Below are 13,869 nucleotides of genomic sequence, written 5' to 3' on the forward strand. Positions count from 1 at the left end.
TTTGAAATTGCTAGTATATATTTTCAGATAAAGGGTTTGGTAAGTGAAAAGTGTATATGCCAACAAAAATATGGAACACAGTCATTTCTTCAAACAGGTTTTTTTTCCACTAGAGTAAAATCAGCATTATTATTTTTAAATCAACAAGGCAAGAAATATAAAAAAATAAATACACTATAAACATGAAATACATAACTTGACTTCTGGGACATGGTTATAATTGCAGAAAGAAGTCCTTTAGAGACTTCATGGATAATATTACAGAATGAAATAGAGCCAAAAGACTAAAATGTATTTTTAAGCTGGCAGACTAGAAGTAGTCCCATATGTCCTGTTCACTTGTCAAGTGCCCACACACAGTTCTGGGGCAACAAGTAGTAGCAGTTTGGATTTCATGAATACTTAGATATTGGTAATGTGTAGAGATGAACTGAACAGTCCTGGACACATTGTGTGTACACACAAGTGTTTCGGTAATGGCTTAGTCATCACCTGGTTGAAGAGAGATTGAGCATCTGGATCCTGGTCTTTAAAGTTCAAGACATGTTAAATGGGTTGGTGAGAAACAAGGTTCTAAGAGCTGGGAGAACAACCAGACACTGAGAAGGAAGAAAATACAGAAATGCAAAAATTAACTATATATGTAAATGTAAAGAACTGGAAGACTTTGGAGAAAATGGTGTGAGATAACTTTACTTTAAAATACTGACCTTGACAGAAGAGAAGAATGTCCACAGAAACCAGGGTTATGGGTCAACAGAGGCTCTAAGTCAAAAATGCCCAGATTTTAGCATGGCTCTTGGTTTTAACCCTGCTTCCACAAGAGCATTGGGAAAGTTCTCCTGGAAACACTGGACTATCTGAAGAATTATGCTTCAAGGATTTATTTGCCTTCATACCACCCATCCAACCAAAAGCATGAAGGCAATAAATAGGATTGAGCCATAAAAATGTGAACAAAAAGTCTAAAATCACTTATTAATGAAGTTGGAGAAAATTAATACATCCAGAAAGTAGTAAATTACAAACATGGAAAGCATGACTTCAAACTGCGCTTGTCCAAAATAATAATATGTTCTTCTCCACTTCATTTGTCACATGTTTTATCTCAGACAGAATATTTACCTTGCCAAAAATATGAACATTTAAATTTTACCCATTTATCTACTCTTTTTATTTTAATATGATGCTGCCTCATTTTATCCATTTACTATTTTTTTTAATATTTGTCCAACAACATTACTAAAAAATAGTCTTTGCCATAAAAATTCAATAAATGTGAAAGAAGTCAGAAATTTCCCATAGCACCTATAAAATTTTTTCCAAACTTGGGTATACAGATAACTGAATTGTCATTCCATATTTAGTAGTTCAAACATTAGATTTGATATTGGGAGCTCTGGAATTAGGCATATTGAAAATTCTCATGTTCTATCTTCAGTGTCTCAATAATAGAAATAATAGAAATAGTTTCCATTTCCATTTCCTATCATCATAGGTGTGTTTTTAGAACTAATGAGATAACATTTATAATCCTAGGGAGTAGATGACTTTCTTTCTCAAGACATTAGTGTGCAATTTAGTGCTTATGAAGAAGCAATTTACTGAATGGCACCCTAGTGGTATAAGAAATATTTCAAGGACTATTCCATTTCAAGAAAGTTAAAAATTGGTGGACTCTACATAGCAGAGCTTGACAATACTTGTAGTATAAAAAGTTTTCAGTGATTAAGAAATTTGAAATTTATTACTGTATATTGTCATGTATGTCTTAATTTTATGCTTTCTAATTAGTTTATTAGTTTTCATTTCTTCTTTAAAGACAAACATTTTTCTCAACTAAATTGATAAATTCACTTTGTCCTCTTTATCTTTCAAATATAATTTCACTTTTAATATCATCTTATAAAAATGACAATTTTCAAGTTTTACATTTTACCCTTTCCTATTATTTTAGTACCTTATATTTTTATTTCATTCATTTACAACTTCTCTAAAATATATATCTTTACTGAGAAATAAAAATGCATGTTTAATCATTAAAAACTGTTTAATATGAGAAAAAAAGTTTTAAAATATAGGAACATGACTTCAACCCCTTTGAAAAACAGAAGATGTAGATTTGAATGACTGTGGTGATAAATTGCTTGTGTCACAGGTACTCAGGGACACTTAGTGTTTATGCTGTGATTGTTTTATTTAGTATAAATCTCCTCAAAGTTAGATTTTATTTATTTTCAAACTTAATTTAAAAGATTAAATGCACTTTTGAAAGTTAAATACTTGGAATAAGAAAAAGAGCTCTACTGGCTCACCTGCATGATCACAAAGGAATACCTGAATTAAATGATACAAATCTGAAATTATTTTTAATAATTAAAATGTACAATAAAAGTTATTAAATGAGACACTATTACTTATTACATTAAATTTAGGAACAAGCAGGAAAAATTATTTTGAAAATGAGGACATGAAAAATGTGCTAGACTAGTGCTCTACCACAGGTGGATACCCCCAGCCTCAGAATTTTAGTCCAGAAAACCAAGAAAAGAATTAACAATCCTGAATGAAGGTGAAGCTTTTATGCCCATCTTCTGACAGAGATGGCTGAATGTTTATTGCTATCTTACTGACATATTTCCTATTCATGGAAGGCAGTAAAAAACAGAAGTTAAGACTGCAGACTCTGGAGTCAATGCTTGGATTTTTGTCTCAGCTCCACTACGCATATAAATTATATGACGATAATTCCCATTTTATGAATGGATTGTGAGAATTAAATGAGATAATAAAGCATGGAGTAAATTCTTACAAATTGGCAATTTTAACTATCCATCTGCTGTGTTTGAAATGACATAATTGGGATATACGTAAAATTAATAATTAAAACATATATTTTGCTTCTTTTAGAAGAAAATTGCTATTTAAAATGTACAATTCTGTTTTTACTATGTTCACATTCTCTGCCTCCAAATCTGGTATCCTTCCCCCCACCTTGGTTCTCTTTCTCAGATTTTCATTCTTATTGTTGTTGTTGATAATGACATTTGATCCTTTGGGGACAAAAAAATGGATACATTGTATTCATGTCTTAAAATTTATTCATTCATTACCATAATCAATTTTCTCTCAAAATGGATTTAAAACATTTCATAAGTAAAACAAAAATTCAATAAAAATGTCTAGATATTAAATTATTTTTGGCCAGGGACGGTAGTACACCACTATGATCCCAGCTATTCTGGAGGCCAAGGCAGGATGATCACAAGTTTGAGGTCAGCCTGGGCAACTTATCAAGACTCTATCTCTACACAAAAATAAAAGTGCTGGGAATGTAACTCAGTGATACAGTGCTTGCCTTATATGTGCAAGGCCCGGGGTTCAAACCTCAGTACCACAAAAAAAAATTATTTAAATAAAACAAATATGAAAATCAGAACAGCACTCTGTCCCCTCTTGATTTTAGCTAAGCAGATTTTCAACCACTGGCTTCTTCTCCATTGGAAGCCTCATTCTTGTTTTTAAACCCCAGCAGTGATGAGATGATCCTATAATACAATGTGAAGAGCAAACCAGTCTACATCAGTGACAGAAAAAAGTGATTGCGCTGGAACTTATGCATATGCTTGAAAGATTAAAAAAGAAAAGAACAAAAGACAATTTTTTTACTTCCATTTTATATTCTACATGATTGGGTTTATGACTTTTGAAGAACAATGACCATGTCTACTCGGTTTTTCAAATTTTAAGAGACCAACCTGAAGACTTTGCTCAGGTTTTCTAGATAACAGATTACTGATGGTTTCTTGCAGATAAATAAATTAACAATGAGCTCAGCAATACTTATAGTTTCAACTTCCATCTTTCTGAATTGCACCAGTTTTGCCTCTGCTTTTACCCTGTATGTACAAATACTGCGATATGTGATTGTGAAAGGTACAGTATATGTTGCCCTCTAGTGATTCACATGAACATAGGAAAAGCCATGCTACTTTCTCAACTATTCAGATTCATGTAAGATTCATATATAGACCACTTATATGCAGAATCTATGCACTATTTCCCATTATTTTATTGTCAAAGTCCTTTAGTAGCTTCAGCTTTTATATCTTAATTTCTTATTATACAAATAAAAGACAAACTTTATCCTTAATTCTTCTTTAAAACAAAAATTTAAATATACAAATAAGAAAAACCAAACCAAGAAGACATTATGATAAGAGAAAAAGAAGTATTTCTGTTTCTTTTAGCTATTACTAAGCACTATATTTCTGTGGAGTGCTTTTAACCAGAGAAGTCATTAACCTAAATCCATGGCCTGTTGAAAGTTAATTACTTCCTTTATGTTAGTATTTCCTGAATACAAGAAGTGACAAGCAGAACTGACCACTTCACGAAAAGATCTAAAATAATATATATTGATGGTATATATACTGTCCCTAGCAAAGTTACTTAAAATACATGTTTAAAATGCAGATTCTTTGTCCCCATATCTGAATCAGGGAATGGTGCCAAGGAATCTGTACTATTATTTGGTTCCCAAGTGATTCTTGACCATTTCAAACATTGGAATTGTCTCATTCCTTCTATTTCCCTCTTATACCATTTCATGTATTCCTTTGCTCAATTAGTCTTTCCTGGCCATATATCAAATGTTAAAAATACTTCTTAATATATGATTTTTATCACTTTTTATATTTTTTCTGATGGAACATGGTTTCCTTTCTCTCTCTTTTTCCTTTCATGCTGCTGGGGATTGAATTCACAGTACTTTACCATTGAACTACATCCTTAGCCCTACTTATTTTATTTTGAGACAGAGTCTTGCTAAGTTTCTTAGGCTGCCCTCAAACTTATGATCCTCCTACCTCAGCCTCCAGAGTCCCTGGAATTACAGGCATGTGCTACCACAATCAGTGACATGATTCCTTATTGATTTATCTTTTTATCTTAACTTGATTTTATGTAACTATATAGTCCCTATACTAAGAAAATGATCTTTTAGCCAATTCAATTTCTAAAGAAATAGGAATGGTTCCTAACCTATAGTATATCTCAAATGCTGTTTTCCTTTTACTTTTGATCAATGGTAGATATTATTAAGCATATTTCGACTTCTTAATATTTAAAGTACTTAGCATATTATCACAATTATTTTCACATTGTTTTTTTCATTAAGCTAATATAACAATAATGTTAGATATTAACACTAACCTTTCTGATTATAGCATAAGAATCAGGCCAATAAAGATTAGGATATTAGACCCAAGAATTCAGTGAGTATGAGAAAGAGCTAGAATTTAAATTTAAAAATGATCTATCACATCAAGCTGTCAAAGGTAGTATTTTGAAATAGATGTAAAAGTTATGGCCACCTCTTATGTTGGCACTGGGGAAGTGAGAAAGCCAAAATATATCAGGGCAGAATTTATTTTTAAAATACACTCATTTCAGTAGTACCAAATATTTATTATTGATGAATTTTGAAAATATCATCAATAAAATTGCTAACCTAGGAAAAGTAGAACCTAACAAAAATGTGTTTGCTGTTCAAATTTAGAATAAAACCTCATATATAGTTAAAAGAAGGAAGTATTGGATATAAACAAGTAGAGATCTAAAGGCTGTGCTTTGAGGATGTCCTCAGGAAACAATATCAGTGTAATTGAGAGAAATGTGCGAACAGGATCAGGATCAGGGAAACAGTATTCTAGTTTGTTTCCTTACTCAGTTTTTCTCCCTACTTAATATTTTAGTTCATTTGTACTTCTATAACATAACACCTGAGACTAGATAATTTATAATGAACAGAAATTAACTTTTCACAGTTCTGAAAGTAGCAAAGTTTACAATCAATGTGCTACCAGGTTTGGTGTCTATACAGACTGCCCTCTGCTTCCAAGATGGTGCTTTGAATAATGTGTCCTCCAGAGGGGGGCAATGCTATATTTCCATATGGCCAAAGGGACACAGGTAAAAGGAAAAAATTCCAGGCCCAAGGGCCTCACCCTGAAACACCTGTCATCCACCTTCCTACCCTCTTGCTTTGGGGACTGAGTTTGTAACATATGAATTTTGAGGTACACATTCAAACTATACCACCTCGTGTCTGGGAGCTGCAGTCACCTGGTTGATTTACTTCTCTGGTTCCTTCTCAGTATTTATTTGCTGTTCCTTTATTCCTTCAATGTTGTAGCTCCCAGGGCATTATGCTTCCTATGTCTTTAATTGATACTATCTCCACCCATGATTTCAATCTTAGTTTCCCTATTATTCCCCTATTCTACATTTAAGATCTTGGTTAGCAAAACCAAATCTTTCAACTCCAATAATGTATCCATAGTAGATGCTGTGATATGCTACTCTTTCTGAGGACCTATCCATTCCTACTTGGAATGTTGTAGTCTTTGCTGAATATTGTTCAAGAATTACATTCATTGAAGAGGAGCTGCCTTTCCAGAATCATATCCTTCACCTTAGGAAACCTACAATCAATTACCATGAAATATACGGGAAACAAAAGGCTGATCTCATTATTCTATTAATGCTGAACAACTATGAAGAGTTAATCCAGATTCTGAGCTTTCCTAAAATTGGTTGATAGCTATTTTGGAAACACATCTCAGTTCAACTCTTTCAGTTGTACAATTTTCCTTCCTTGAGCCTCTCCCCACCAATACACTGTTGATATCAAGGGCATTCCCAAATAATTCTTCATGCAAACTTTTATTCCAGAGACCATTTTGTTCGGAATCTGTCCTAAGGAATTTACAGCTGTTCTAAACTCCCTTCCACTTTGATAGAATAAAGGCTTTTCAAAGTCGAGATACTAAAATTTAAGCTGGTTATTTTTTTCCACAAAATATGTTTGACCATTTATGTTTCTTTTTGGAATGTTATGTGCTCATATACTCATATACATCTCAGTGGTGTATTCCTCATTTTTTAAAAAAACTGCTCTATCCACAGTCTGAAAGGTACATACCTATGTACTGCAGGGACAACCACTAACTCAAACAGTGGTGATCAGGTGATTTTTTAAATTAGAAATTTGGAATAGAACATATGACAAACATATTAAGTTAGTCGAATAGTTTGGCTCTAGATTGTAAGTAAAATTGGGGCCAGATATTATTTCATGCCAAACCCATATTAAGCAGAATCTGATGTCAAGCCAAATGGAAAAACAAACAAACAAACACACAAACTATGAACTTAGCTGAGAAAGCCAGACTGCAAAGAGAACAGAAAAATAAATTGGTAGAATAAACACAAATGAGCACTCATTTAGCCTGAGAAAGATGTACTTTTTGGACTGGGTTTTGTAAGGTTACCCTAAACCCCACAATAAATATTATATTCACCACCAAATAAAATATTATAAGATATAACCTCTGGTTTGGTGAACAACCACTATTTATCCTTTTGTTGCAATCAGACACCTTATAGGAATTTGTATCCTTCTCTTATCTCACAGACCTGATGAGCTAAAAAATCCTTCTGTTCTTTCTCTTTCTTTCCAACCTATTACATCTTCTAAACTCGGAACTTTCTTATTCCTTGTTTTTCAATATAAATACATTGTTCAAACTCTTGAGTCTTGTCCTTACCTCTTCCAATCAATCCTTCATGCTTATTTATGAGCTTATTTTTTACCAACATACTAATCCAAATGGTGTCATTCCCTTGATAAAAATCCCTCACCTGTAGTAGTATGCAATGTACTTTCTTAAATGGCCTGTCTAGCAACATTTTCCATCACAACCACTTCTTGACTTTTATGATCCACTGGAAGACTCCCTGGAGTTTCATAAACTGGTGTTACTTTCTTGAGCTTCCCTTTCTTTGCTTAAACCTTCTTCTTCATTCTTGTGGAAAACTATTTATCCTTAATCTGCCAGGTTAAAAGCCATTCCATTCTTTTAGCTACCTAGCTTCTCAACTTCACAAGGACAGAGGTCATGCTGACCTTAGTCACTGCTGCCTCTTCACAGAATGCAATGCCTTGTCAAAGTGCAAAATCTATATCCTGTTTTATGAACTAACTGAAGTCTTCCTGCCTCATGCAGGAAGATTTAGGCATTCTTATTTTTCAGTTTTTCTTGTGCATAATTCTATCATCATAATTAATTTATTGTATTGTCATTTTTATGTGTGCATGACTCTCTTCACAAGAATGAAAGTGTTTTGAGGGCATATTCCATAAATCTTCATATTGAAAAATGTTCCCTAGGAACTAACAAAGTATTTGACATATTTTATGCAGAAATATTTGCTGTATGAATGAGTAAATGCTCATAGGGTAGAAATAAAAGATAAGCCTCCAGATTTAGACAAAGCTTTCATCTCTCTGTAGAAAAAAATAAACCTCTGAGGGATAAAATCCAGAAATTCCTTCTTTAGAACAACAGAAACAATGTGCATGGGTTGAAAGCAAGAATTTCCCCCACCAGATTGTATGAAGTGTAGAGCACCACAAACAAGCTGTATTTACAGAAGGCAGTCTGTTGATTCAAAAGGGAGTGAGAGAGACCCTACATTATTAGCAGCTGTGCAATGCTAAACTCAGGGAGCTGGGAGAAAGAAAATGCTGAAAGAATGTTCTCTCAAACAGAACCCTATTCCATTAAGAATTATTCCTCCAGGCTGGTAGAGTTCTGGTTTCTCTCTCTCTAAGCAACCCTCGCCCCTCCACAAACAAAAGCAATACCTACAAACTACAAGCCCAGGAAGAAATAAAGACTGAACAATGATCTAAAGGAAGTGGTAAGTAATATATACAGAAACAAAACAAAAAAGAATAAATAAAAAAATCAGGAAAAAGGTGGATAAAGATAACATATGGGGGAAATCTTATGTTCATAGACATTGAGATGACTTTGAAAATTTTCAAATCAACCAATTTTATAAGGGATCAAAAGAGAAATGTAAAAGCTAAGGGAAGGTATTACAAGAAAATGGAATTAAATATAATGTGAGCTGCAAGTAATCAGGAAAAATAGAGAAGAAAATAAAGGTCCAATTAAAAAGAAGACTATATTAATTGAATCAGAAGAAGACTCAAAGTAGAAAGCAATAGAGGATCAAATCCAGAAACAGATAGTAAAGGAAAATGCTTTTCCTAATAGCCTTTTGACAAAGACACTTTTCCATAAAAAATAAAAATTTTTGAAATACCTAATGTGCTAGTCATATTTCTACTACTTTAACAAATATGTGAGATAATCAACTTAGAAAAGGTTTATTTGGGCTCACAACTTAGTAGGTTTCAGTCCACTATTGATTGGTCCCTTTGCTTCTGGGCCCATGGCAAGGTGACACACCTTGACAGGGAGCATGTGGCATAGCAAAGTTACTCAACTGATGGCCTGGGAGCCAAAGGAGAAAAGGAAAGAACAGAAGGAAGAAAGGAAGGTAGGAGGAAGAAAAGAGAAAAAGAGAGGGATGGACCAGAGTCACACAATTTGCACAATCACACATCAAGGACACCTAAAACCCTCCACTGCAACCCACCCCTTAAAGACTCTACTACCTTCCAATAGCACCAACCTGGGGACCTAGCTTTTCACAGGTGGGTCTTTGGGGGTCATTCAAGATGCAAACTATAGCACATAACTAAGTTAATGTAGAGAGATACAGAGTCCATGAATAGAAAACTCACTAACTAACAAAAAAGCAGATTTTCCTAAAATGACAAACCTAAGATATGTAATTCATACAAAATAAAAACAATTTTTCAAAAATCCATTAATATCATTCACAAATATACACATGGAAGACCAAAGGATAAGAATAGCTAAAATGATAATGGAGAATAAGAATGAGGTAGAGTAACTAAGATAAAATGTCACAGCAGTAATAATGATGATAATGATACAATTTTCATATATGACCTTTATGAAGGATGTCTAATAGCCTTTTGACAAAGACACTATTTTATTTACTTTGCATAAGAAATCTGAGGCATAAGGAAGTTAGACAACTTGGCAATGTACTAAGTAGCAGATTCAGTTTTCTAACCTATGCTCCATATTCCAGAATTTAAATTGTTCTACTCTTAACAAACAATAAACAGAATAAACTGGAAACAGATATACATATATGTTGAAATTATTTGTGATATCTATATCATTGCAGAAGCTAGTTGTTAATAATGCTAGGATAATTGAATATACCATTAGCAAATAAATTTGATCCATAACTTATGTTATACACAAAAATTAATTAATTCCAGATGGAATATCAGCATAAATATAAAGTGGCTAACAATGTGCAAGAGTATATAGAGAATATCTTATAACCTCAAAATGAAGAACGTTTCTTCAACAAAATATTAGAAAAGCAAAAATCATAATAAAAGATTAGACAAATTTGATTATATTAAAAATAAGAATTTCTGCTCAGCCAAAAAAAATCATAAAAAAGAAATCACGAGTCATTAGTTGAAGAACTTAAAAAAAATGTAACCAAATAATTCTACAAATCAATACAAAATAGTATAAAAAATAGAAAAGAATGAACACATGCTTCACAGAAACTTAGCCAAAAATGCCAATACATGCATGAAAAATATGCTGAAAATCTGTAGAGGTCACATGAACGCACATTAAATGAGAAATTATACCACTAGCACCATCCCAGCAAATTTTAGATGGCAGATAATAGTAAGCATTGGTGGGTTTGGAGAGCAATAAACACTTTTGAAGGAATCTAAATTATTATAAACACAGAAATAATCTACCACTGAGTAGTAAATTAGAAAGCATGTTGGACTGCAACTCAGTATTCTCATCTTAGAAATCCCTAGCACTTGGGAGGTACATGCCAGAATGTTCACAGCAATATTCTTATACCCTTCTGCAAATAAATCCTGACAGGTTTATGTTGATTTTAGGATCCCTGCTGCACTATAATGGTCCCACTTGTTTTGGTAGCACACAAAAACTTATATAATAGTTTTCCTTCCACTAATGCTCACTCTTGTTCAACTTTCAACTTCAATAAAACAGATTCCTCTCCATTTTACATTTTCCTTAGAGCTCTAGTCCAACAATATTCCATTTTCTACAACTACAGTCAGTTGATAAACACCTAAAAGCTCAGGATCACTTAGAAGTACAGAATAAGTTTGGTCTACAATAAGAATGTATACCTGCCAAGCTGAGGGGTCCAGTTTGAAATCATTCTGCAAGTCTGGCTTTGATCTGTAACTTGTTCAAAATTGTTTTTTTAAGCACTTGTTGCATGCAAAAGATTGTGTTAAGTGCCAAGGTCAGTAATTACTAAGATAGACACATCAGTGCTCCAAGTGGAGGTCAATATAAAGGCAAGTAAATTTTTATTTTTTCTTGTTATTGTTTGTTTATAGAGATTTATGGTTATACATACTAATTGAGTTCATCATGACAAAATCATTCATGCATGGAATTTGACTTCACTTTCTGTTTTCTCTCTCCTCCCCCATTCTCTTTCCTCTACCCCAATAGACTTCTTTTACTTCATCTATTTATTTATACTTGACTGGTTCTTTTTACTTATACATAAGGGTAAAATTCCCTGTTGTATATTTATATATGTACATAACATGATTTTTTAAGAATTCATTCTGCATTTTCTCCCCTTTCCCATATCCTACATTATGGATCTTCCCTTTACGATATCCTGCCCTTTGCTCCTCTTTTCTTTATTTTGTTCTATCTTTTACATCTGAGAGAAAATATTTGACTCTTGACTTTCTGGGTTTGACTTATATCACTTAGCATGATGTTCTCCAGTTACAACTCATTACCACTAAATACCATAATCTTATTCTTCTTTATGACTGAGGAGAATTCAATTGTGTATATATCACAATTTCTTTTCTTAACTTATTTTTTTTATTTGGTCTAATTAGTTATATGTGACAGTAGAATGCACCTTGACACATCATACATAGAGTAAAACTTCTCATTCTTATGGTTGTACATGATGTAGAGTTACACAGGACCTGTAACCATATATGCACATAGGGTAATAATGTCCTATTCATTCTACAATCCTTCCAATCCTCATACCCCCTCCCCTGGGTCTAATCCAAAGTACCTCTATTCTTCCCTAGCCCCACTCCCTCTTATTGTGAGTTAGCATCTGCATAACAGAGAAAACATTCAACCTTTTGCTCTTTGGGATTGGTTTATTTTGCTGAGCATATTTTCCAGCTTCATTTACAGCAAATGCCATCATTTCATTCTTCAGGCTGAGTAATATTCCATTGTGTATATATACCACATTTTCTTTATCCATTCATCTGTTGAAGGGAATCTAGGTTTGTTCCATAGTTTAGCTATTGTGAATTGAGCTGCTATAAACATTGATGTGGCTGTGTCACTGTAATATGCTGATTTTAAATCCTTTGCATTTAAACAGAGGAGTAGGGTAGCTGAGTCCAATGGTGGTTCCATTCCAAATTTTTGGAGGAATCTCCATACTGCTTTCCACAGTAGTTGCACCAACTTGCAGTTCCACCAGCAAAGAGTCTACCTTTTTCTCCACATTCTCACCAACATTTATTGTCACTCGTTTTCTTGATAATTGCAATTCTGACTGTAGTGATATGGAATCTCAATGTAGTTTTGATTTGCATTTCTCTAATTGGTAGAGATGTTGAACATTTTTCATATATTTGTTGATGGATTTTATTTCTTCTGTGAAGCATCTGTTCAGTGTGTTAGCCCATTTATTGATTGGGTTATTTGGTTTTTTTGGTGTTGAGTTTTTTTGAGTTCTTTATTTATTCTGAAGATTAATGTTCTGAGATGCATGTGGTAATTTTTTTTTCCATTCTATAGGCTCTTTCTTCACCTTCTATATTGTTTCCTTTGCTATGAAGAAACATTTTAGTTTGAATCCATCCCATTTATTGATTCTTGATTTTACTTCTTGTGCTTTAGGAGTCTTATTATGGAAGTCATTCCCTAAGCCGACATGGTGAAGATTTGGGCCTACTTTTTCTTCTGTTAGATTCAGGGTCTCTGTTTTGCCTAAGCCCTTGATCCACTTTCAGTTGATTTTTTGGTATCACAATTTCTTAATCTATTCATGTATTGATAGGCATCTGAGTTAATTCCAGAATTCAGCTATTGTGAATTGTGCTGCTATAAACATTGAGATGTGTATCTATAGTATGCTGATTTTATTTCCTTTGGGAAAATACCAAGGAGTGGGACTGCTGGGTTCCATGTGATGGTTACAACCCTAGTTTTTTGAGGAATCTCCATACTGCTATCCAAACAATGTACACATGCATCCTTTTTCCTACATCTTGTTAGCATTTATAATTGTTTGTATTCTTGATCATTTAGGCAAATACATTTTAACAAAGGAAATGAAAGATTGATACTGTGTGTTATGAGATTATATATGGCCTTTAGTTTAAGGGAATACTTCCTAAGGGTCATAATATGTAGTGACAATGTGACAAATATGACAAACAAATATTACGATGGCCCACAGGAAGAGAAAAAAATGTATCTGTAGGTCCTAAATAACAAAATTTATAAAAAATATTAAAGGGAAAAATGAATAGAAATTAGTCTGGCAGGAATATAAAAATAATGAGGGTAGAAGTAAGTGGCCAAGGATGAAAAAACATAAATCATGCCACATAAAGAGTAGGAAATTGTATTTCAGGGCCTATGTGAAATGATTAAAAAGTTTTCTACTCAGATTCACAACATTAACATACATATTTAACATAACATTATGACACTCTGCAAAAAAACACATTGATGTTGATAGAAGAAACAAGAGGCCAGTCCTAATAGAAAGCTAACAATGTAAATATAAATAATATGAATAAAGATATTTTTATGGGTTCAAGAGATATTTAAG

This window comes from Marmota flaviventris, chromosome 7, assembly GCF_047511675.1.
Source record: "Marmota flaviventris isolate mMarFla1 chromosome 7, mMarFla1.hap1, whole genome shotgun sequence".
Classification (NCBI taxonomy): domain Eukaryota; kingdom Metazoa; phylum Chordata; class Mammalia; order Rodentia; family Sciuridae; genus Marmota; species Marmota flaviventris.